We start from the raw sequence: 25,390 nt of genomic DNA, 5'->3' as shown, positions 1-25,390 counted from the left end.
TCCCATGAACACAGAAGCCTGGCAGGCTATGGTTCATGAGGTCACAAAGAGTTGGACACAACTAAACAACTGAACACACACAAGGTCAAATATGTTCCTTCTTAATTACCTCATTTAAGCCTATGGTGGATTCCGAAGGGTTATTTTCAAAAGACCTTCTTTAAGACACAAGGATATACTTGCCAGAAGACATGCATCAGTACAATTTAAAGAGTACAGTACAGTTTAAAGAGGGGCAGTTTAAACATTACAGTTTTAAGAGGGGCAAAATCAAAATCAATGGTTATGTTTGTTTTAGGGGAAAGTGCTATATTTCTAATCAGTCATTTAGTGGGATTTTCTAAAATCATATTATGTGTCAAGCTGTGACCTAATAGACTTGGAAGGCATAATAAGCTAGAGGAACAGAAATCTATTTATATTGGCTTAATTCTAGGGAGATGAGAGCCTTGGAATTAAGTGTTTACTGGAAAAAATTACATCTGTGTTAAACCAGGTAATTACTGAAGGAAACTAAGAAAAATGAGGAGGGGAACTATAACTTCCAAAAACTAGCGAAAATTACTGGGTTGGTGGGCTTTTTGTACAAGTGTTAACTGTAGCTCCACTTTGCTTGGATGACAGATAGGCTGAATAAATAAATTCAGAAAGAAGGCTATGCCAAAGGTATGCCACACTTATGAAGTTTCTGAAACAGGAATACACTGTTGGGGAATTATGTATGTGGACTATGGGACTAGAGACACTTCACTGCTAAGCCCTGCTCTGCCATTTGTATTGTATTGAGCCAAACATCAACTGCAATTGAAAGCATAACTTAAACTGCTGAGCTAGATGACAAAAACTTTTGTTTCAGAAACAAAAGTTTCTGAAAGTATGTAAGAAAGCAAAAAAACAGAAGGTGAAGCCAATCAGCATTATAGTTTACAGCTAGAAGGAGCCTATTAGAGGAGTTTTGTCAGATCTATATGAAAAAGCCAAGCAAACCTTTGAATTCAAGAAAAGCTGAAAATCAAGGCACTGTTCTCATGTGTCTAAATAGTTCACTCAACGAAATCAATCCCAGTGTTCTCTGAACAAGTGACTTGGGGCAAGCGGGGAGGGGAGAGGGGCAGTGTAATACAAAGAAAAAAAATGAATTGAGATTTAAGATACCTTCCCTCAAACTCTGAGAGCTAGACCATTAAATCTCCATCTTAGGGAGCTTAGCAAGCACGACCTTCCCTTTGCCACATCCTGTCTTCACCTATGGATAAAGATTAAGCTTCCATAAAGCCCTTTGTATGAGTCTAATAAAGGCTTACAAAGTGAGTAGGATTTTGTTTCAGTGAATGTGCTAGAGTTAGTTCTTACCACCTTGCAAGATTTGATTGATGAATCTAACATTCAGGAATTTGGTGAACTAGTTTTTCAATCATTGGTAGCTTGAAATTGGCCATGGCGGGAACATTTTCACCATGAAAATTGGCAAACACTACAAATCAGGGCATACTTTTTTTTTTTTTTTTAATCTGGCTTACCAATACACCACTGGGTATAACATCTGGGGGAGGGGGGGAAATCTTTCAGAATTAAGAACACGTAAGAAAATTTTTCTTCTGCAAAGTTCTTTATTGTTTCTATTTGGTCCACAACTTGAGAGAAAGCTTCAGGTGGTTTAAAAGGTGCCTATTGACTGCAGCGTGCCTGTGTGCTCACTGTGTGCATGTATGCTCAGTTGCTTAATCAACTCTTTGCAGCACCATGGACTGTAGTCTGCCAGGCTCTATGCACATGTGCGTGCAGTGTGTATGTGTGCTCAGGATGTGAATGTGTTCTCAGTCACTCAACTGTGTCTGACTCTTTGTGACCCCATGAACTGTAGCCCACCAGGCACCTCTGTCCATGGAATTTCCCAAGCAAGAATATTGGAGTGGGTTGCCATTTCCTACTCCAGAGTATCTTCCCCACCCAGGGGTCCAACCCGAGTGTCCTATGTCTACTCCATTGGCAGGAGGATTCTTTAACACTGTGTCACCTGGGAAGATCCCGGGCATGCAGATCTAAAAGGGCCTGGTTTGGGTTCTTCTCCAGGATCATGGCAGCTACCACAGCATTCAGGGTTTTACCCATTCATCTTGGGACCTCCTGGAAAAGGGCACAACTATGGCATTGGTTTTGCATCTGTAAGAGACTTGTGGAGCCCTCAGCTTCTCCTAAACCAACGTATGGAAGAAGTGATTCTAGAGCCATATCATCAAGGTCAAAAATAGATGCCTAGAGAGAGGTAAATGTAGGAGACCTGCAGATGCAGGTTGACCAGGGCATTGGTGTGGCCTCCACCTCAGGGGAATAATTCTGACACATCTGGTAGCTCATGGTTGATCTGCAATAAGGAACTAAGCTCAAAACCAGTGTTAGTTGATCATGGAAGCAGACAATGGAGGAGAAGATGGTTCCAAAGGTCATTCCTAGAAAAGAGGCTGGAGGATGGTGAGAGGCTAGGAGAAGACACATCCCTGGTCTGTTCTGTCCAAACACTGAAGTGTTTGAAGTCCAAGGGACTCTCAAGAGTCTTCTCCAATGCCACAGTTCAAAAGCATCAATTCCTTGGTGCTAAGCTTTCTTTATAGTCCAAGTTTCACATCCGTACATGACTACTGGAAAAACCATAGCTTTGACTAGACAGACCTTTGTCGGCAAAGGAATGTCTCTACTTTTTAATGGGCTGTCTAGGTTGGTCTTGGCTTTTCTTCCAAGGAGCAAGCATCTTTTAATTTCATGGCTGCAGTCACCATCTGCAGTGATTTTGGAGCCCAAGAAAATAAAGTCTGTCACTGTTTCCATTGTCTCCCCATCTTTGCCTTAGCTTGTTGTGAATCAGCCGCCATTCATTCTTTCAACAAACATTCATTAATGCTTGCATTGCGGTAGATGCTGCAGGGAAAAAAAAAACAACATGTAAAGTATAAAAGATATAACGAGTTCATATGGGGTTAAATGATAAGGATTTTCCTATATTTCTTAGAGAAAAAAATGGTTATTGTTTGAGCTATATACTCTCTGTTTTGATTCTTTATATTTTTGTGATTTGAAGTCAGTAAATTATCTTCTAATAAAACCAAGTATTGTCTCAACATTATTTCACTATTTTTGTTCCTCCCAGAGTCACACTCTCAGAGCCTAAAAATAAAAAAATAAAAAGGCTCTAGACATGAATAAATTAATTTGAAGAAAAAACTGAAATGATAACTCATAGTATCAACATTGTACCTCTTTAAGATTCTGACACTAAAAACCAGAATCTTTGTGTGTGTGTGTGTGTGTGTGTGTGAGTGTGAGTAAAAACTAGAGTCTTTCTGTAGGTGGTACAAGTGGTCAGAGTATAAAGAAATCTGGACTGGTTCTTATAAAGTGGTAACCTTACTGGTTAGGCAAAAAAGAAAACGTATTTGACAATACAGCCCCAATATCAAAAGTGTTGGCATTGCTAACTTTTTCTTCCTCAAACTGATACTTCATGCTAATTTAACCTCATTTCTTCATCAGTAGACCTATTCAGGAAAAGAGAGTCAACTTCGGAAACTCTGTGGGACGTGAAGAATAGAACTGGGGTAGGAGGTGATGAAGCTGATCCTTTTGCCAGCCAGCCCTGAACCCAGTCAGGAGTGGAGATTAGAGTTTCTCAGGGTGGAGGGGCAGGAAGAACACGATCCAACAATTTTCCTTTACAAGAATTACACTAGTAGAAAGTGAGAGGTGTTGATGGTATTCCATCAACAGGCAGTGTTTTAATGAGTTATCCATTACTTTCTCTCTTCTCTCAAACCTTTTAACACCCACAGCTCACAAGAAGCAAAACAAATTGATTTCTGTGTTCTTATTTCTCTTAACCATTTACCCATCCTGTGTCTGGGCTCTTGGACCCTGGAAGGAGGAGAAGGAAAGAAAGAGGTGAGGCCTAGACCCATCAACTTTCAGTTTCTGATGATAGTGAACTGGCTGTGTGTAGCTCAGACCAATGATGTGCACACACAGACATGGAGCACTGTGTAAAAACAATCCACCTCTTGACAGGTTCTCAGTTAAATGCTGGTTCTTACAAGAAATGAAACTTAAAACATAAAGAAGCTTCTCGTGTGTCTTATCTTCAACATTTGAAAGTTAATTTTACAAATCATAATAATAGAATGTAATGCTTTGCTCTGATTTTTGTTACTTTAAAATTTCACCAACATGAACATAAAGCTCCAATACTTGGGCCAACTGATGCGAAGAGCCGACTCATTGGGAAAAACCCTGATGCTGGGAAAGATTGAGGGTAAAAGGAGAAGCGGGTAGCAGAGGATGAGGTGATTAGATAACATTACTGACTCAGCGGACATGAATTTGAGCAAACTCCAGGAGATAGTGAAGGACAAGGGAGCCTGGTGTGCTGTAGTCCATGAGATATCAAAGAATCTGAACAACAAACAACAATGTGAACATATGAGTAATTGCCTTTTTTTGATTAAACTGTATCTGAAGAACATGTCTTCCTGACAATTTTTAAAAGAAAACGAATAATATGATGAAGAAGAATGGCCATGTACCTGAGACAAGTGCTCAGGCCTGGTGCACTGGGAAGACCCAGAGGAATCGGGTGGAGAGGGAGGTGGGAGGTGGGATTGGGATGGGGAATACATGTAACTCCATGGCTGATTCATGTCAATGTATAACAAAACCCACTACAATATTGTAAAGTAATTAGCCTCCAACTAATAAAAATAAATGAAAAAAAAAAAAGAATGGCCATTTAGATTCAAAACACATGCTTTTATAAAATATGCTAGTCCTTCCAATTTTGCTAGTGTCTTTTTGATGCAAAGAAAAAAACTTGTTAAAATAACTTTACTCTTAATTAAAAATTCATAAAAAGTGGTGATAGAGAATAATCTTTAATAAATGCTCTCTTGTTCTCATTTACCATTTACCAATTCCCTTTTGCTGCTAACAGTTAAGTGAAAAAAAAGTTGTGAACACCCATTAGGGGCACTGTTCCAGTGAGGGAACTACAGCTATGAAAAAAACAAAATGCCTATTCTCATTGTCTGTGAGGATGCCAACCCAAATTCTCCAGATTGCATTTATACAGGTAAAGAAATTATGAAAACTGTTAATTATCTTAGGTTCTGTTCTCTGACTTTATCCCTTCAATATCCCAGAAACTCCATAAAATCTGATTCCCAATTACTGGCACTGCTGCTGCTAATAGTCCAGATTCTGCTGGTTTCATTTCCTCTGAGAATTTATACAATAAAAGGAGGGGGAAAGAGAAAAGCAGAGGGCACCACTCCACTTAATTTAGAGCGATTTTTTAAGTGGGCAATAAAGACAAGATTTCATTAGAAGGAACTTTTCAGGAGGTATTTGATGGCGGGCAGGGGACTGGAGGCCAGAGTCAGGCATAAATAAAGGAGACTTTTACAGCTGGAGGGTACATGATGGAGGAGAAAGGAATAAAAATCAGGGACAGAAACAGCCATCCAAACTTTCAGCAAAGAAGAGAAGAAAGAAAAGGACAAGCAGATGGAGGTCAGTGGAGGATACTGAACATGTTAGAAAATTATATTTGGGAACTTCCTTGGTGGTCCAGGGGTTAAGACTCTGTGCTGCCACTGCAAGGGGCATGGGTTCCAGTCCTGGTTGGGGAACTAAGATCTTGCATGCTGTATGGAGCAGCCAAAAAAAAAAAAAAGACATTTGTAGTTGAAGTCACAATAAAAGAAAGGAGAACTGATACAGCTACTGCTCTCTGGCATCCTCTTATCAGATCTGGTCTAAGTGCTCCCATTCATGATCAACGTTGAATATTCCTCAGGCATTTACCATGTACCACCATTGTTCTGAGTTTAGTACATACTTATGGGAGTCATCTTGTTTAACCCTCACAACAGCCTGAAAAGGTAAGTACCATTATTATGGTTGTTTTACAAAGAAGGTGACACAGCTACAAATGGCAGGGTTGGGATTCCGGTGCAGACAGCCTGGATCTAGAACTGTGCTCACTGCATTTGGGCTCAGATCACATCCAGCAAGCAGCTCCAAGAGAGAATAAACTGATGGGTAGCTATTCAATCAATTCAGTCAATTTATTGTATTATGTTCGAAGGGCAGGAGGGTTTTTGGTGTTAAGATCCCCTTTTTCTGGAAAATTTCCTGTAACTATAAAGGAAAATATCAGCAAAACAACAGAGTGGTTATTGGCTTTGCTTTACAGCTAATGTTTCATCAGAATTCTTGATAACCAGCAACCCAGGCAATAGGAAACCTGCAAGCTCTTACAGGCCAGGGAGGCTTATTAGCCCAGAGCTGGTATAAGCTGAGTCTCCCTAGTACAGTCAACCTGAAACTGCACTGGGGAATCCCCAAGGCTGAAACAGAGCTCTTTTGCTCAAACCTTCTCCTTCAATCCCAAGGCCATTGAGATGCTGGACTCCTGGGTTCTATCAGTTCCTATCGCCCAAGGGATTTCTCCAGGGAAGTTCCACACGCACTTGTCACTGTTCTCCGTGTTTGTCTGAATATACAAGATCCTGACACACAACCCACCTCCAGACCATGGCCTCTCTGCTCTGAGACTTTAACTACTCGGTCACTGCTGCTACTTCAAAACCACTGAAGGCCTAAGAAGAGAAAGCGAGAGCTATTAGCATCGTTAGGGCTCTATCAACCATGGGATGCTCACCAAACTGCAATAGAAGATGCCTTCTCTTCCCACCTCCTTCCAGTCGTATTCTACACATGGTAAGTGATTCTGAGGAGGAAGGGAGAGGCAATTTGGTAATGTTAAATGGAGAACTCAGAAGGAAATGTGACTAATAGAGTGTGGCCATAGCCTACCCCTCTCTTTTCCTACCTAAAAGTCCTTGAAAGATCCTCCTGGATTTGCCTCTGCTGCTAGAGTGGAGAGAAAAATCCAAGGATGCAGAACCAACACTCTATGGAAAAGCTGACATCTTGGAAGCCTAAATCTCTGGACCAAACATTCTCTGAAGGTAAACAGGAATGATCTTGTCTAAAACAAGGGCAATCTTTGGACTCTCTGTCTTTGGCCTCCCAGGCTGGGCTCTTGGTCAAGCACTGCAGTTATTTAAGCTGGCAGATCCCCAGTCAACATTAAAAAAACAAACAAACAAACAAAGCAATCAGTTTTATGTTCTTTTCAGAAACAGTGAACCAACTGTATCCTGAGTGCCTCCCCAACACCAGAGGCTACTTCATTCTGCTTTACAATAGTCTAATGCATGCTCTTAAGAGAGCAGTGTTGTTTTAACGTCTTCTATGAGTGATTATCAGTACCATAAAATCTTAGAGAACTTTGGAACTGAAAGAGGTCCTAATGAAACAATTTTCCTATGTACAGAGTGCTTTGGACTAGAACATGTCTAAATATCCTTTCAACCATACAAGTCTATGATTACATATCTGTGATATGTCCATACACATGAAAAGAGGCTGTAGAGTATTGAGCTGAATATTTTTTTAGCAAACATTCTAAATGTGTATGTAACCCATTTATCTAAGAAGTCGTCACAAGACAGTGTGAACGTGAAAACACTTTTAATCTTGTTCACCACTCCATAGTAAACATGGACCATTGTTTCAGGGCTTTGATTAAAACTCAAGCAGGTCCCGTAGGTGTTCCAGGCTCAAGAACAGCCTGTTATTTTAAAAGTTCAGAACAGTTTAACATCGAAACTCCAACCTAATTCTTATCTAAATTTCTAGATCAAGTTGTCTTCAGGTTTGTGAGCCTGCAACCAAAAACTAGGTGTTATTGGCTTCTTCTCTCCTCCTTTATCCACCTTTTCTCCAACTCCCTAGCAAAGTTTTAGACCCCTCGGGGTCAGAGTCAGGGAGAGAGAGTGGAGGGAGGAACAAAGAAACAGTCTAGCAAGACTGACAGAGTTGTGCTCCAGCCTCTGCCCTCTGGGTGCGGCTGTGGTACAGCTGCCTCTTTCCCCAGTGGGACTTCTAAAAGCTTATCTCACTCTGTCTCCATTGCGGTATTTCTCTACCTGCCCCAAGATTCTGATCACCTGCCTTTCTCTTAGGGTCCTTTCTCTACCCTAGGAAGCTCTCTTGGACAGGATCCATTTACCTTGTTCCATTCGGGCAGCTAGAGCAAAATATCACAGGCTAGGTGGCTTATAAACAACAAAAATATATTTCTCACAATTCTGGGGGCTGGAAATCTGAGATCAGGGTGCCAGCATGGTTGCGTGAAGGCCCTCTTCCAGGTTGCAGACTAGTGACTTCCCACTGGTCCTTACATGGTGGAAGGGGCCAGGGAGCTCTGTGGGGTTTCTCTTGCAAGAGCACTAATTCCAGGCATGAAGGTTTCAGTCTCCTAACCTTATCGCTAATTACCTCCAAAAGGCCCCACTTACTAATACCATCACCCCTGACTAGGTCATGGGTGTAGAGCCCTCATGAATTTAGTGCCCTTAAAAGGATCCCAGAGAGCTCCTTTGCACCATCCACTGTGTGAGAACACGGGGAGAAGACAGCCATCTCTGATCCAGGAAGCTGGCACTCATCAGACACCACAACTGTTGGCACCTTGATCTTGAACTTCCCGGCCTCAGACCCATGAGAAAATTTCTATTGTTATAAGCCACCCTGCCTCTGGTACTTTTTTATAGTAGCCCAAGTGAACTAAGATACCTTTTCTCCCCAGGCTGAATGGTGGTTTAAGGAAGCATTAAATAATGCAATTTCTTCTCTATGAAGAAGAAATGGAATAACTTAATCCAGGAATGCCTGGTTCTTCCTATAAGGTCTTTGCAAAATGTTCTATGACAAATGTGGGTAAAGACTCGTGGGATGGCAACTGCAAGTTAAGAAATGCAAGATACATTGTTTTTTTCAGCCTCTGCCAGATATGCTCAAAAGCTCAGACATGTAAACATCTGTTTGCTCTAGAAAACCAACAAAAATTCCACTCACTCATAAGTAATGATATCATCAGTCCCCACAATGACCTCCTTTTCCCCAGTACATATTAGCAATTGCATGCCTACAAACAAACCAAAAGATAGATTATTAGCTTGCTATTCATTTAATTACTAGAGATGGGAAACACGTGGTCCAACTCAACAAGTTAAAAGACAGTCCCTAAACATTTTTAAGACAGCACATTTTTAAGCGGTGATGATTTGGCATTAATATTCCCAGGGATCTAATGAATGGCTATACGCATGCGGTCAAAACATATCATGGATAATCCATCACCCTGAGGTCTGTGTTGCTTCAAGCCAGTGATTAGCCCTTGGGGTTTTTATGCACCAATCTCTACGAGAATGATCTCAGTTTTAATCACCACTGGAAAAAAAGAAAAGAAAAATGAAAGTGAGTTTATTTAAAAGTCATTTCAATGGAAGAACAAGGAAGTGGTTTGGCTTCTTTCCTTACCCCTGGAAAATTGCATGACACACAGTAAGTGCTCAATGAATGTTACTCCTGATGATGAAGGAAGCATGAGGACAATCATCTTAGTGTTCTCAGGATAGACAGTGTCTTTGAAGCACTCTTGTCCACAAGCACTGGTTGGAATCACAGTCATTTATTCAACAACTCTTTGTGCCAGCACTGGGCAAGGTGTTGGAAATGGTCCAGTTAAGGAGACACGGGGCTGCCCTCAAGGTGCTTGGAACAATTAGGGAAACAAGCAAGGAGTCAGGCACTGACAACAGAGCGTGGTGAGATTTTTAGTGGAGGGATTCTATTGCCTCCGGGAGCACCTGAAAATCAGAAAAGGCTTTAATTACGGACTTAAACCTCTAACCTGGGATCTAAGAAATAAGCTTGAGTTAGCCAGGAAGAGGAGAAGGAAAGGGAGTCCCAGGAACTGCACAAAGGCTGGGAGTGGAGAAAGGGCTTCCAAGATACTGGAAACAGTTTAGTATGATGGGGTGGGGGTAGAGATGATGAGGCAAGAGACCAGGGAGGCTCACAAAGAACAGAAGATGAAGGTCCTTGAAGAGGATGTGGGAGAAATCTGGACTTTGTCCTAACATCGGCAGGATAATGAGGCACCATCAAAATGGTATAAAGTAGGGATAGCAGGTTGCTTATGCCCTGATGCGAATGCACAGAAAGATCTCCAGCTGCAATATGAAGAACAGAAGGTAGTCAGGAGTTTGCTGCATTAACCAGGTGAGAGATACAGTAACTCAAATGAACACAGAGGCATTGGGGATAGAAATAAAGGGATTGTAAATATTCAAGATGTAAAATGAATGGGTCTTGATGATTGACTGGATTCAGGGTACGTGGAGGGAGGAGCTGAGGGTGACATCAGGATTCTGACTAGGACAACTCAACGATGATGTCACTATTTACTAAGAAAGGGAGCACAGGGCGGGGTGGGGAGGGGTGGGACACTGGGAACAGGCTCAAGGGTGGAGATGATGAGCTCACTTTAGGAAGTTCCCAATCTAAAATGCCAGTAGGACATCCATGTGGAGATGAAAGCACACTACTGAATTTTCTGTGGCTTCTGTGATGAACAGATAACAGAAATGGAACCCACAAAGGATTCTAAGAAATTATAGTGGAAAATATGAATATCACTAAACCAAGGGAGGACAGTTTCAAGGAGATAGTAGTCACTAGTATCAGATGATGCTTAAAGCTCAAATCAGATAATGTCAGGGAAAAAAACCTTAAAATTTAGCAACAGTGTTATTAGTGATCTTGGTAGGAGAGGTAGCAGAGGAATGTTTGAACAGAGGCCAGATTTCAAGGAGAATTTCAGAGTGGAGGATAAGGAAGTGGTGATGGTGAGTACAGACATCTGTTTCAATACACTTGACTGAAGCCAGAGAGAACCAGATGAGGAAGTAAACTTCCCTAGTGGTAAAGAACCTGCCTGCCAGTGTAGGAGATGCAGGTCTGATCCCTGGGTCAGGAAGATCCCCGAAGAAGGAAATGTCAACCCATTCCAATATCCTTGCCTGGGAAACCCCATGGACAAAGAAGCCTGGCAGGCTATAGTCCATGGGGTTTCAAAAGAGTTGGACACAACTTAGCGACTAAATGACAAGGAGATAGGTGACTGTTTTAAAATATAGGTTTCATTATTATTCCAGTAATGTGAGACCAACAGATCAGGAGATGACTGCCATCAAAAAGACAATTTGTTATTCATTGTTTTCAAGAGGTGGGGCGCCAGGCCTCACAGGGTCTTACAGGGAAGCCCAGGAGGAATAAAGAGAGGGAAAACATAGACAGGAGATTTGATTATGGTTTTTTACAGGAAAGAAAAGCAACACAGGGTAAGAAGGTTTAGGATTGGTTAGTTGAAAAAATTTTAGTAGGCTCTCATAGAGGCTGTTTCCAGTCCTCTAGTATCTGGCCCTGGGGTGATTAGGGCAGGAGGATAGTGGGCCAAGTGTAAGGACCCTGTGAAAACCAGTAAAGGAGGTGGTTGGGGTATGGGCTCTGGAACTAGTTCCTTTGCATAGAAAAAGTACACTCTCAAGTGAGTAGTGTTATATCTCTAGGAATTAGTTATCCCTGTGGGGGTGGGGGAGGGGCAGAGAAAGCCTTCCCTGGTCAGCAAGGCTTCAAATGCCAGAGTATCAAAAATATAGCAGTATGTGGCCTGATGTAACATACCATTCAATGACCTCTCCGCTAACACCCTTTATGTTTCAATAAATTTGTCTAGATCTCAAAAAAAATATAGAATTATGAAAATATTAATACATTGGAAAGGAATGTAGAAGCTGCGGAAGATACTATTTTTAGGCTAGGAGAAATAACTTTAAACAACTTGGGCTTGCTTAAAAACTAGTGAAAGGAATCGGTAGCAAGTGAGGCAGCAGGAGAGAGGAGAGATCTGCAGTGGAGCAGTCTATCAGACTGCAAGAGAAATATAGAGCCTTACAACGACCTTGGCAATGAGCAATCACTTCAACTGTGATGGAAGGAGAGGAGGAAGACAAGCATCCTTGCAGATGTGTGGCAAGATTTTGAGGGAGTTTCTCTCTAGGGGCTTTTATTTTCTCTTACAATGTAGAAGAGAAGAAAAATTCCCCAACAGATTATACTTAGGTGGCTCAGTGGTAAGGAATCTGTCTGCCAATGCAGGAGAGCTGGATTTGATCCCTGGGTCTAGAAGATCTCCTGGAAACGGAAGCAGCAACCCACTCCAGTATTCTTGCCTGGGAAATCCCATGGACAGAGGAGCTACCCACTAGGCCCCTCTGTCCATGGGGTTGAAAAAGAGTTGGACACGACTTAGCGACTTAGGGCTTCCCTTGTGGTTCAGCTGGTAAAGAGTCTGCCTGCAATGCGGGAGACCTGGGTTCTACCCCTGGATTGGGAAGATTCCCTGGAGAAGGGAAAGGCTACCCACTCCAGTATTCTGGCTTGGAGAATTCCATGGACCTATGCAGCCCATGGGGTCACATAGAGTTGGACACGACTGAGAAACTTTCACTTAGTGACTGAACAACAACTTTGTGTGTGTGTGTGTGTGTGTGTGTGTATTGGGAGAGAAAAAGATGCCAATTTTACAATCAAATTTTTCTCTGATAGTGATTTCACTTATAACTAGAAAACAAGACAAAACAAAACTTGTCATTAAGTGCTTCTCTTTCCTTCCTTTAACAGGTAGGTCTTATGTCCTAGCCACAGCTGTAGGCCCAGGAGATGCCTTCCAAGCTCCAGGGAACAGCGTGGGGACCAGCACAGCTATTCTCCTGGGCGCCAGCTCAGATCATAGGAATGACTGCTGTGTGCCCAGTGAGCCTTCAGTCACAAGAACATTGGGGAAGGACAGAGAAGGGAGGGTTTTCTAAAGCCCAAGAAGCTCTGGTGGCCCAGGAAAGAATTATTGAAGAAGTGGGGGGCTGACCTCAGAGAAGCAGAGGCTAAAGAACAGGAAGAAAGAACCTAAAGATAGAAGTCCAGAAAGGGCAAGTGCAATTCACATAGACAACCAAGTCAACTTCCTGAAACTCACACTGCATATTATCCAGAACTTAAAGACACAAACTCCAACCACTCTCTCCCTCCCTCTCCCACCAACACCCTTTTTGTTTTTGTTGGTTTCACAAAACCTTTAGACTATTTTCTGTATTCATTGCCTTCAAATAAAGTATTAATCTGCTTTAAAGCTCAAGTGATGATTTCCATTACATTCCATTACATTAGCTTCCTAATGTACTTACAGAAGGCCAAAGCTGTTTGAAACTCCGAGGCCCCACTTCCCACAGTGGCTTCCTACAGGAAAGGGAGCTCCCACCCCACATGGCTGACATCAGAAAGTGGTAGGGCCCTCTGCATGCCCAGGTGATCCAGATCCATCCCTGATTGTGCATTAGGAAGGCCCTCACATAAAAGGGATTTTCAAGGTTCCAGCTTTCCTTGCTGTTCTCAGCGATCTGCTTTCCAAATCAACCATGCAGCAAAGTGGAGGCCAAGTGACCTGCCAGAAAGCCCAGGCCTCCCACTGGATCTTGAGGAGGGAACACAGAAGTTTCTACCAGTCCTGCCCTCTCTCCCCACTCTGGGGATCAAGTTGCTATTGTGCCACAAAGAGGGGAGTCCTGGAGGGGTCACCTGATCTCTCACCAGCACCCTCCCCACCCCCTCCCTACGCTGTTGCAAAAGAGACAGGCTCAGATCCGCCTTAATGAAACCTAGAGAAAAAGATTTCATAAACTTCCGCAGTGACTATTTCAAAACCAAATAATGCTCTGATTTTGCCAGAGAATGGAATGTGTCTGTGTCTTGGGGGGCAGGGAAGGGAACACCACAGCGAAAAGGGAAAACAGGAAACAGAGTTAGGAAAAGGAAAAGCCAGGAAATGAAAAGGTTTAACTATAATCTCCCAGTTGAGAATTTTGTGTGAAAGTATGGCTCTTTGCAACCCCATGGATTGTAGCCCACCAGGCTCCTCTGTCAATGGAATTTTCCAGGCAAGAATACTGGAGCGGGTTGCTATTTCCCTCTCCAGGGGATCTTCCTGACCCAGGGGTCGATCTCAGATCTCTTGCATCTCTTGCATTGGCAGGTGGGTTTTTACCAGCTGAGCCCCCAGGGAAGCCTGTGAAATCATAAAGTCCTCTTGTTTCTCCCCTTCAGTATCAGGCATTTTGCCACGTTCAGGACCTGCTCCACCGCTAGACATGAGTTGTTGGAGAGTTTTTTCCTTGTTAAAAAAATAAACAACTAGAAATTCCACAGAGCCAAAGTAAACATATTCATATCAGGCTGGCTGGAACTGTCCCTCCAGGGTTTCTAACCCACAACTTCTGCTGCCATGACTGTCCTCCTCCACTCCTCTCTTCCCCTAAAGCGGGATGAACACTTTCAGGAATCCTCTGTTTGCCTGAATTTTCATGTTCTCTGACTGCCTGTGGCCTAGAACTTCCAATTTAAACCCACAGCTGTTCCCAGCCTCCCCATCAACTTCCTTCTTTCTCCTCACTCCAAGCTGCCCACCACCTCCCACCTCCACCCATCCCTCTGAAATGGAAAGTAGATCCTGCTCTTCCTGGGTGATTTGCTGGAGCATCTCAGCCAAGACAATTGTTTATTGACTTTACAGCAGAGACTAAATCCCGTCATGTTTCTCCATCAAATCAGTGGAAATCTCTTTGTTGCCAGCAGGAGCCAGTGGGAATGATTTTCCGCCTGGAGACAAACTCTCTGGGGCAAGAGAGTGGTGGTGGCACTACTGGACCTGACATCACATAGAAAGCAGGCTCTTTTCCAGGGATGAATTTAAAAGGTTTATTGGCTTTATGGAGAAGGAAATGGCAACCCATTCCAGTTTTCTTGCCTGGGAAACCCCATGGATAGACAAGCCTGGAGGGCTACAGTTCATGGGATCATAAGAGTTGGACGTGACTTAGTGACTAAACAGCATTGACTTCATGGAAACTGAAGGAGAGCTTGTTGTTGTTCAGTTGCTCAGTTGTGTCTGACTCTTTGCGACCCCATAAACTGCAGCACTCCAGGCTTCCCTGTCCTTCACTATATCCTGGAGTTTGCTCCAATTCATGTTCACTGAGACAGTCATGCTATCTATTCATCTCATCTTCTGCTGCCTTCTTCTCCTTTTGCCTTAAATCTTTCCCAGCATCAGGGTCTTTTCCAATGATTTGGCTCTCCCCATCAGATGGCCAAAGTATTGGAGCTTCAGCATCAGTCCTTCCAATGAATATTCAGGGTTGATTTCCTTTAGGATTGACTGGTTTGATCTCCTTGCAGTCCAAGGGACTCTCAAGAGTCTTCTCCAGCACCACAATTTGAAAGCATCAGTTCTTCAATGTTTAGCTTTCTTTATAATCCAACTCTCACATCTGTACATGACTACTGGAAAAACATAGCTTTGACTATATGGATCTTTGTTGGCAATGTCATCTCTCTGCTTTTTAATATACTGTCTAGGTTTGTCATAATTTTTCTTCCAATGAGCAAGTGACTTTTAATTTCATGGCTGCAGTCACCACCCACAGTGATTTTGGAGCCAAAGAAAATAATATCTGTCACTCCTTCCACTATTTCTCCATTTGCCATAAAGTGATGGGATCAGATTCCATGATTTTAGTTTTTTGACTGTTGAGTTTTAAGCCAGATTTTTCACTCTGCTTTTTCAAGCTCATCAAGAGACTCTTTAGTTCCTCTTCATTTTCTGCCATTAGAGTGTATCATCTGCATATCTTAGGTTGTTGATATTTCTCCTTGCAATCTTGATTCCAGCTTGTGATTCATTCAGCCTGGCAGTTTACATGATGTACTCTGTATAAAAGTTAAATAAATAGGATGACAATATACATCCTGTCGTACTCCCTTCCCAATTTTGAACCAGTCAGTTGAAGCCCCTTCATGGATCATAGCCTTGTCATGGTGAAAGAGCTTGAGTAACTCAATAAACCTATGAGCCATGCCACTCAGGGCAACCCAAGATGGATGGGTCATAGTGGTGAGTTCTGACAGAGTGTGGTCCACTGGAGGACAGAATGACAAACCACTCCAGTATTCTTGTCTGGAGAACCCCATGAACAGCATAAAAAGGAGAGAGTTTAACTTCATTCAAAATGGTGGCTGCTGGTTGCTGCTACTGATGATGAAAAGATTCATTCATGGGGACTCGAGAGTCCTAAGTTCAAAGACTTTCTCCCCAGCATGTTTTACAGGTGCCAGGGTCTCGTGTGGTTGTTGCTGGCAGGGATGGGAGAGCTATGCAGGCCCCTGCTTTGTTGGAAGGCTCTCACTAGCTGACGGCAAGGACAGGAAAGGGACGTCCAAGCAGAAGGTGTGAGAGAACAGGGTAACTCTTTGGTCTTGATGCCTCAAGGATTTGTGCCACGATGATGAGAACAAAGAAGAGGATAGAGGGGGAGGTCCCTGCCATGGAGGAGACTCCTGCAGCGGTGTCTGCGGTTCCTCCTTAGGTCAGCTCACCTCGGAAGTCTGGCAAAGTTAAACAACAACAAGAAAGTGGGACTTTTGATAGAATTGGCTGGATTTCTTCAACAAGTCAATAAACATGGGAAAGAGGGGAAGGACTGTTGAAAAAGAGACTTAGGAACATAATAGGTGAATGTCTCCAATTGGTTGGTCAAGGACCTACCAAGGCACACCCGGAGTGGATTCTAGTTTAAATAAACCAGTCATAAGAAATCTTTTGGGGACAATGGTGACATTTGGGAACTATTTATTAGGTATGATAATATGAATATGTGTGAAAATGGTATTATGGTTCGGTCAGAAAATGTCATTATTTTCAGAGATGTATGAGTATTTAGGGGTAAAATGTTAATAAATCTGAAATTCACTTTGAAATAGCTGAGCAAAGAAGAGCAGGTGAAATAAATATGGCAAGATGTAAGCAATTAGTAAAACGGTAAATCTAGATAAATGCGTACTCACTGTATACTGTTCTATATTTCTGTTTATATGAAAACGTATGAAAGTGTAAAAATGTGAGAGCTGAGGAAAATGAGAGAAAAACTCCCCAGGCGGGTCGATTATCCCCCAAAACATTACTTGCAGGAACTGTGGGTAAGGATGAATAAAACCCAGTTGTTGAGGTAACAGCTCAGGGTGTAAGGCAGAGAAGTAGACAGACCGGGTCCCACATAGATCAGTGTATCGAGGCAGGTGCCGTGTGAGCGAGAGAGGAGTATGGTCTCAGGTGAGTGGGAATTGGGAGTTGGTGTTTGAGGGGGTGGCGGCCTCCTGAAGGAAACTACACTTGGGCTGAGGCTTGATAAATGGAAGCCTTACTGGGCAGTCCTATAACTGGCCCACCTCGCTTATCAAGAAAGTACACTCAGATTTGGGGAACAAGAGTTGTGAGACTAGGCGGAAAGTGAGGTATGGGGAAGGAAATTGTCAGAGGATATGGCTTTTTAAGCCTGTTCATGGCAATATGCCCCTGAGAAGGAGAATGAAGGTTTAACTGAGGGTCTCTGGGTAGTGCGTCAAGAAAATCATTTCTAAACAAAGTCAGAAAAGGGTCACAACAAGGCAAGACAGCGTTAAGGAGACACGGAGACTATCAGGCAGCCCCAAACATCGAGGCAAGGGCTGGTAGCCTTCCCCTGCAAGTTTTCCTCACCCAGACTGGTGTCCTGCTTTTCTGATGAGAGGCCCTGTGCTCAAAGTTTAGAAGTCTGTTCTGCTTTCAGAGGGCTCCAAAGTAGACCTCCACCCTTGCCTGGGGTTCCAGGATACAAATATTTTCAAATAACACTTAATCTTCCTTAAATTTAACTATCCACTTGTGGTTACGCTGAGCTAACAAAAGGCAGACAAGAGCAGTAAGTAACTGGGGCCACCCCAAAATCAGCAGGTTAAATATGTCCCTGCAGGTCTGAGCAGTAGTCCCCACAGCCCTGCAAAGTGGCCCAAAGTGCAGCTGATGATCCAGCTACCAAAGGACCTGAGGGTCTGGAGAGCAGCTAATGTGCTTGGTTAAAGGAAAGAGACCATCAATTACTCAGAAAACTTTGTTCTAGTAAATTTAGGGCTGCTGGAATATCATTACAGAGTGAGGTTTGGGAGGAAATTTGGAGAACTTCTAACCCAATATTCCACCCAGCGGGGGTTCCCTTTACTTGGAAGTTTATGCTAAGTTGACTTATCAGAGTGTGTTGTTGTAAGTTTCTTAAGCAAAGGCCTCACCCATGATGAGGGTTAATTTGCAAGTTGAGAGGAGTCACTGCAAAGAGAAAAGGCAAACTAATACAAAACAAAAACAACCTCATTTCACACAGAGATCTTTTTTCACTGTGGAAAGTAGTTTGCAAATTTATTTGCCCAATATTGGAGCAAGTAAACTAAAAGGATCTGAAGTTTTCCTGTCTAGGGACCATCTTTGTTCTTAGATACAAAGTACAGTGTTGTAGCATCTTAAACTGCAGTTGGGTTCCAAAAGTAGAAACGCTTTAATTTTCCTAAAAGAAGGATATATGGTTGGATTATCTTCTAGCATTTGAAGCCAGTTCAGTGTCCTCAGTTAAACACCAGATAAAATAGTCAACTTGTATTTAAAGGCTGTGTTGTATAAATATTTAAAAACACAAAAAAATAAACAAAACCCAGCACAGCACAGTAGAAGCAATAGAACCACACCAGAGGGAAGGTAGCATTGCACCACACTCTGAAAAGCCCCTGGAATGGAGACCCATCCAGCAGAGCCAGGCTGCAGGGTCCTGGTGCACGCCCACGGACAGAATCACTGCACTCTCTAAACTGACTTTTTTCATCTCACTTTCTCTAGTGCTCATTGATTTGATTTTTCAAAAGTTAAATATGCTGATGACATCATTCCAGACAGAAGTTTAAAGAGCTCATTTTCATGAGTCCATTTTCTATTTTGTAAGATCTCATTAGGATTTCTACAACTGCTCACATGGAGCTAAGATATTTTTTAATAATAAAACACCCCAATTGTGTGTTGTGCGCTTACCGTTCACCAGGCACTTGCTAAGCATAATTGACTGAGCATTAAAAATAGAGACTTTGCTCTCCGGGGGTGGACAGCAAAGTTGAAAGAGAAGACTCTAGAATGCTGAATTGCAGAGAATAATACAGGATGGTTTGCTAGCTAATACCATGTTGGTTTGTGAGGAAAAGTGTTGAGGCTTTCTGAGAGGAGTGAAACACAGCAGGTCAGGGAGAGCTTGGTGAGGGTGGGTGGGTCTGAGCTGGGAGGCAAGGGCCTCAACCAGACCATCCTGCCTGACTCTGGTCTCTGCTGCTTGTGAGCTGTGTGACTTTCTAAGTCTCAGTTTCACTTCTGTTAAATGAGGATAATAATAACACATGCCTTATAGGGCTCAGTGAGGATTAAGTAAGACTGTGTGTGTTTGTGTAAGGGCCTGGTACACAGAAAGCACGCAGTAAATGTCAGTAGTAGTAATACTATGACCGGGGTCCTGAACGATTGGTAGGATTTAGACAAGAGGAGAGAGACAGTGGAGGCCAGGCTTGGCGGCCATCTGGAGTGAAGATAGCAGGAAGGAAGTACTGTGGCGATGACACTGCTGTGAATTTTGATCCTGGTTCTCCTACTTTTCTTGTGATGTGGGGCAAGTTCTCTCTGTGCTTCAGTTTCCTCATCTATTAATAAACATGATAATAATAGTTGCCACATAGGGTTGTGGTGAGGATAAAATGAAATCACTTATTTTAAATGCTCAGCACAATAACTTGGAAGGCGAACAGGAGAGACTGGTGAACCTACTGGATTCTGGGGGAAAGATTAGGGAACAAGAAAGGAGAGGAGAATTACTTATGGTATTTCTCACTCTATGTTCTTCAATTTCTTATACATTTTTTTGCTGGGTGGAGATGACCAACTTTAAAAAAAATGTAATCTCAAAAAGCATATACAGGGATTTCCCTGGCAGTCCAGTGGTTAAGATTCTCTGTATCCATTGTAGGGGATACAGATTCCATCCCTGGTCAGGGAAGTAGGATCCCACATGATGTGATAAAAACAAAAAACCTGATTTTAAAAAAAAAAGCATAAGCAAAAATAAATCAGTACAGAGGCTGGTACATAGTAAATACAAAAATGGGAAACCAAAATTATTATTGCTATAATAATTGTTATTATTGCTACATGTATTCCACATGGAATAAGACCATGTTCTTGCTCATCCTGCTAAAAAGAAAGAGTGCAGAATAATTTCAAGATATATTCTAAATCTATAGTATTTTGAAAATTAAGATCTACAGAACAAATGCCAAAATCATGTTTAGACTTCTGAAGGAAACCAACTGTTTTCAAGTACTTAAAGTATTTTGGCAGCATATATTTAGATAAGAACGATTAATTGCCCTCATCACAACTTTGTGGTTGCCAGGAGAAATATCAATAACCTCAGATACGCAGATGACACCACCCTTATGGCAGAAAGCGAAGAAGAACTAAACAGCCTCTTGGTTAAAGTGAAAGAGGAGAGTGAAAAGGTTTGGCTTAAAATTCAACATTCAGAAAACTAAGATCAGGGCATCTGGTTCCATCATTTCATGGCAAATAGATGGGGAAACAATGGAAACAGTGAGAGACTTTATTTTGGGGGTCTTCAAAACCACTACAAAAGGTGACTGTAGCCATGAAATTAAAAGATACTTGCTCCTTGGAAGAAAAGCTATGACCAACCTAGACAGCCTATTAAAAAGCAGAGACATTACTTTGCCAACAAAGGGCTGTCTAGTCAAAGCTATGGTTTTTCCAGTAGTCATATATGGATGTGAGAGCTGGACCACAGAGAAAGCTGAGCACTGAAGAATGATGCTTTGGAACTGTGGTGTTGGAGAAGACTCTTGAGAGTCCCTTGGACTGCAAGGAGATCCAACCAGTCCATCCTAAAGGAAATCAACCCTGAATATTTATTGGAAGGACTGATGCTGAGGCTGAAACTCCAATACTTTGGCCACGTGATGCGAAGAGTTGACTCATTGGAAAAGACCCTGATGCTGGGAAAGATCGAAGGCGAGAGGAGAAGGGGACAGTAGAGGATGAGATGGTTGAATGGCATCACCGACATGATGGACATGAGTTTGAGTTGGTTCTGGGAGTTGGTGATGGACAGGGAAGCTGGCATGCTGCAGTCCATGGGGTCGCAAAGAGTTGGACATGACTGAGTGAACTGAACTGATCACAATTTTTTTTCCCTTTAGGCATTTAAGCCATCCCAGGAGGATTTCTAGTTGTTTTCTCAGTTATTTAATGGTTAAGGAACAGGTCTTAAAATAGTAAATTTATGTTAACTCTAAAAATGAATGAATTCTTTAAGTTTTTATCCAGGTCAGACCTCTTCGACACTAGTCTGTGTATACTGAGAATTCATGTGGTTGTATACTTCAGAACAGTCGGTGTCTCTTCTCCAGACTTTGAGCTTGAATTTCTTTCTGCTTTCTTTCTTTTCTTTATTTCCTTCATGTACACTGTTTCCCATTTCATTCCTTTTCAGATCTCCTATAAAACTCATTGGTCAATCAGTTTGATACATTCCAGTTGGCAGCCCTGTGGCTGCCTAATCAAAAGTATCAGTTCTAAAAGGGTTCCTCAATTTCTGCAGAGACCCATGGACCAGAAGATTAACTCTCAGGCCTGAGAACCTCAGGCTTTGCTTTCCAGCCCTGGCTCAGAGCCCTACCTCCCCTGAGTACTCACAATCACCGAGGAGTTGCTCATCATATACCACCTCCCAGGGACCTGAACTGGATCACTTCCATGAAGCAGCTGCCAGGGGCTCAGTTACTGCAAGGATCCACGGCCATGTAGGAGGGATCTTCCTGGGTTAAACTGATGGCTGACTTCTAAAAAAATCTGACCACATTTCATTTTTGCGTTAATCATCAGAGGGCCTTGCCTTCCTTCAGATAAACTCAACCTATGACTTTTTCCTCTTACTACAGGAAATCTATTGTGTGGCAAATATGCTAACACTGCTTAAATCCCAGAGTAAAATTACAAGAAGTGAGAGGAAACTCAACAAAACTGGCATCATTTTTACAATAATTCTAGTTTTTCTCCAAGTCATAGGCAATAGTTTTCTAGAAGTAGATTTTACCTTTCGCTTTTCAGATTGGAGACTGTTTTTCCATCTGGCTTTTCCACGTTCAAATTCATTTGTTACAAAACTGAAGTCAACATTCTCACAGCTCCTCAGTGGCAGCTTACAGCTTTTCATCCAAGAAACAAAAGTAAAATTGATTTGAAGACAGGACAAGATGTACACAAGACACATTCAGAGACTTTCCCAGCTTCCCGCTGTTTGCCTCACAGAGCAGAGCCAATCTCACATTCCTCCTCTTTGGCCCCAAAAAACTTCTCTGGAAATTCTCTCACATGACAGCCAAAGAGCCGTATTTAGAGCTATGAGTGAGGGCAAAGGATCACTTTAAAAAGAATGAGTCTGGGAGCTATTCTATTTTCCAGATGGATATGAAGTCATTTTCAAGAAAATAAAGGCATTGATTTCTTTGGGGGACTTGTCAATAACAGTTCAAAGTTTGCATTAACAGAGGAAGGAAGAAGCTTCATCTTCTAGGAAAAGATGATGGACTTAGTGATGGGAACCAAGGACAGGATTTTCTCTTAAGCCATGAATTAATGTCAGTTAAGCTTCAGGGTCCCTTACTTGCAGAGGCCCCTGTGAGTGCTGGGGGTTACTTGATGGTGGAAAAGGGAGGAAACGTTTCTATGTAAGCGTTTCTGGTAAACTGCCTAATTTCAGAAAGAACGAACTGAAATCTCCACAGCTCTAGTCATTTGCTGTGATTTATTTTCTCTTTATCTATTTTCATGCCCGTGTTTTTCATAATTTTATGTTATCTTAACAAGAGTGCCCAAAGCTATATAAACTTCAGTACCCACAGAATCTGACTCCACTGTTGCAAAAGAATAGGTAATATTTAATTATAATTTATTGCCTAGTGTCAGTTTGCAGTAATTTTAATTAGTGGCTCCTTTTTAATTTTAAAAACAATTACAGTATACCCTTTCCCTCATTCATCCAAGACATGGAATGTGAATTTGAGAAGTGTGTGTGTCTCTGTGTGTGTGTGTTTGTGTATGTGTGTATGTGTGTGCACACACACGTTGCATACCATAGATTGGAGAAAGAACAATGATAGGGCTCTGAAGGTAGAACTTTCTCCTTCTTCTAGAAAAATGGACTATTAATGTTTTTTCCTCACTGAGACATTGAAATTTCCTATATTGGCAATATTTGGTGGCTTTTCACAGTTGTGAACATGTACTGATATTTCAAAGAGCCCACCACTACCACCACCCACCTTTCCCCTGAGTACAACTTGCTGGACTAAAAGATTCTGTCATTGTATCTCCTAAAAAATATGGGGTTCCCAAGTGGCACTGGTGGTAAAAAACCTGCCTGCCCATGCAGGAGATATAAGAGACATGGGTTTGATCCTGGTCCAGAAGATCTCCTGGAGTAGGAAACGGTAACCCAGTCCAGTATTTTTCCCTGGAGAATCCATGTCAGTGTTTCACACTGTCCTATCCAGGAGACTCTCCAAAGAATTTGTCAGGTCTTAGTACAAAGAATGGTTTACTTATTTTGGGCCACTGGCTTTTTTTTATCTTATCAACTATGTAAACTGCATAACCAGTCACACCTCCCACTTTGAGTTGGTTGCTGGTCAGCCTGAAGTTAAATCTGCACCCAGGTCATGACTAATAATTATGGTGTGCATTTTTAGTTACATTCCTGGCTCTGTTTTGTGTTGTCCTTATTCTTTTATTTCTAATTATTATTCATGCTGTACCGTTCAGTTTCTATATCCTTTCTCAAAAGAGTAGCAATATGAATTAATAAAACATTATTTCCAAAATATTCTGTTAATAGTTTTATCATAGCCATAAGGATTTGTAGCAAAAATTCTCTACTTATCACATCAAAAACTAAAAGGATTTTGAAGGAGGAATATTTAGCTGTGAAGCAGCCTTCTTGATGCTTCCCACTTACTCTCTCCACACTCACACTTCTGCTTACTTACCGAGGATGTTAGGTGTGCCTCTTCCACTATCCCAGCCGTCTGTCACTTAATCTCAGGGAACACTAATGGTGATACCTGTTTCTATCCCATCTGTGCCTCTTAGAATTTATCCCACCCTCAATCCCTCCCCACTCCAATTCCTGATACAGAATGCTCTGAGAATGCTTCCCAAGATTCAGATTGTACTCAGGGTGTCAACAAAATGCACTCAGGGCAGATGGATACAAACGAAATTTTAGGGAAGATTCTTAAGAGTCTGAACAAGAGTGTGAAAGGTGCTCTGACCCTAGGGATGGCATTGCATATAATTCAGACAGAAAAGAAGAGATCTGATTGGGGGAGGAGGAGGCCCAATCCACTGGACCCTCCTCAAGACTCGAGTTATCTTTGTGGAGACACTAGACCTGCTGGAAGCGGCAGGCAAGGATTGCTGTACCGAGAGGCCTGAAGGTGGGAAAAGCTGCTGATTAGCAGAGACGGGGCTTTAACCCTTGTCAGGACAGCCTTCCTCTGGACTAATCTGAATTTAATAGCCCCCATTCAAACTTCTAATCACTCAAAATGTCAGACTCAGGTCGGAGTGAGAACAGAGTCTGACAGCCAGGCACTCACCATCACAGCAAAATTTCAGTTCTCATGTCCTTTTCCCCCACACTCCTGCTGCTGCTGCCAAGTCAGGTCAGTCGTGTCCGACTCTGTGCGACCCCATAGACAGCAGCCCACTAGGCTCCTCTGTCCACAGGAGTCTCCAGGCAAGATACTGGAATGGGTTGCCATTTCCTTCTCCTTTTTGCCCCATATGCCCCTCTTATGGAAGTATTCAGTCCCAAGAGTGTCTGCTGTGGCATCATCCATCTGTCTGACTTCACTCTCCTAGAAGCTCTCTCACTGACATCATTGCTCTCTTTTCTCTATTTCAGTCAGAGGTACATTTCTCAGACTTTTTCTCCTATTCCTAAAAAGAGGGGGTAGGTTAGCACTGGGTAAATCTGAGATTCTGCACGAACATTTTCTTTCTACCCACAAATTGAGCGATGACTACTACCGAGTTATGTCACCTAGGAAAGGAAAGTCAACATTCAAAAACACTTCAAGACCAGATGGAAGGAGGCATTGAATGGTGTCTTAGTCAGCGTGGGCTGCTATAGCAAAGTATCATAAAGTGGGTGGCTTATAAACAATATAACTTTGTTTCTCACAGTTCTTGAGGCTGGGAAGTCCAAGATCAAGGTGCCTGCAGATCTGGTGTCTGGTGAAAGCCCACATCCTGGCTCGCAGACTCCACAACTGAGGTTGCAGACATCCAAACGGTGAGAATGGCAGACACTCTTTGTTGCTTCCCAACATTCATTCCCCCACATTT

General features: G+C 42.4%; 2 long non-coding RNA genes across 2 annotated transcripts; one reads left to right on the top strand and one right to left on the bottom strand.

The window, feature by feature from the left end:
* Positions 1–1,590: 1,590 nt before the first annotated feature.
* LOC139038190 (uncharacterized) lies at positions 1,591–25,053 on the bottom strand. The gene is made up of 3 exons (XR_011491116.1): positions 24,640–25,053; positions 21,677–21,822; positions 1,591–2,916 (listed from the first exon to the last, which is right to left on the bottom strand). It is a non-coding gene; the product is annotated as an uncharacterized lncRNA (long non-coding RNA).
* LOC139038189 (uncharacterized) lies at positions 6,320–13,153 on the top strand. Its single transcript, XR_011491115.1, has 2 exons — positions 6,320–6,765; positions 12,643–13,153. It is a non-coding gene; the product is annotated as an uncharacterized lncRNA (long non-coding RNA).
* Positions 25,054–25,390: the final 337 nt, after the last annotated feature.

Source organism: Odocoileus virginianus, chromosome 14 (assembly GCF_023699985.2).
Source record: "Odocoileus virginianus isolate 20LAN1187 ecotype Illinois chromosome 14, Ovbor_1.2, whole genome shotgun sequence".
In the NCBI taxonomy this organism is placed as follows: Eukaryota; Metazoa; Chordata; class Mammalia; order Artiodactyla; family Cervidae; genus Odocoileus; species Odocoileus virginianus.
This window is presented reverse-complemented; position numbering and strand designations above follow the sequence as displayed.